The sequence below is a fragment of the Neophocaena asiaeorientalis genome, unplaced genomic scaffold (assembly GCF_003031525.2).
Source record: "Neophocaena asiaeorientalis asiaeorientalis breed wild unplaced genomic scaffold, Neophocaena_asiaeorientalis_V1.1 scaffold70, whole genome shotgun sequence".
NCBI lineage: Eukaryota > Metazoa > Chordata > Mammalia > Artiodactyla > Phocoenidae > Neophocaena > Neophocaena asiaeorientalis.
The window spans coordinates 14,201,656-14,202,337 of record NW_020175410.1 but is presented as its reverse complement, the minus strand read 5'-3'; positions in this window follow the sequence as shown (position 1 = coordinate 14,202,337).

The following is a 682-nucleotide window of genomic DNA, read 5'->3' as shown; positions in this document are numbered from 1 at the left end:
GGCAGTCACATGTTAACTCACATATATTAACAAGCCTTCTAAAACTTCCAGGTAAGTTACAGGAGGATAGGTAACTTGTTCAAGATCATTTAAGCTAGACTGTCTATATTGGCTTCGTCTTCAACCCAGGTTCCAAAGCCTAGGCTCCTTTCAGAACACCATAGTTAAGGGGAAGCTCTGAGGAGGGGTGGGAGAGGATTGTTAGGCTAGAGGTAACAAAGAAATCAGAAAAGGTGTCCCGGACGGCGCGTGAGGTGGGTCTTGAAGATGAACCGGAGACTGGGCAGCCCCGTGGGAGGAAAAGGAAGGGGCTTTCTGCTAAGGAAGGAGTGAGGGCTACTGGCTGCTCTCCCAATCCTACGGGTTGAGCAGTCGTCCGGTAGGTCCCTCCCCGCCCCCCATCTTTTCCTTTGGGGTTTTTCATTGTTCACCAATTTCACCTTCAGGGACCTGTGTTTTCTTTTTTCCCTTGAAATTTTAAACATCTCCATGTTTTAAAAGCGACCAGAGTCCCTTGTACGGTGGTGGGGGTCCGACCGGCGCCCCTGGCGCACCCCCTCTCTCCCACCTCCTCAGCCAGGCCGCCACCTGGGGAGTGGCGTTAGTCCCCGGGGAAGGGGGCTCTCTCCCACCGGATTCTCGCCTGTGGGCGCAGACGTCTGAGGCCGGGTTGGGGCAGCCC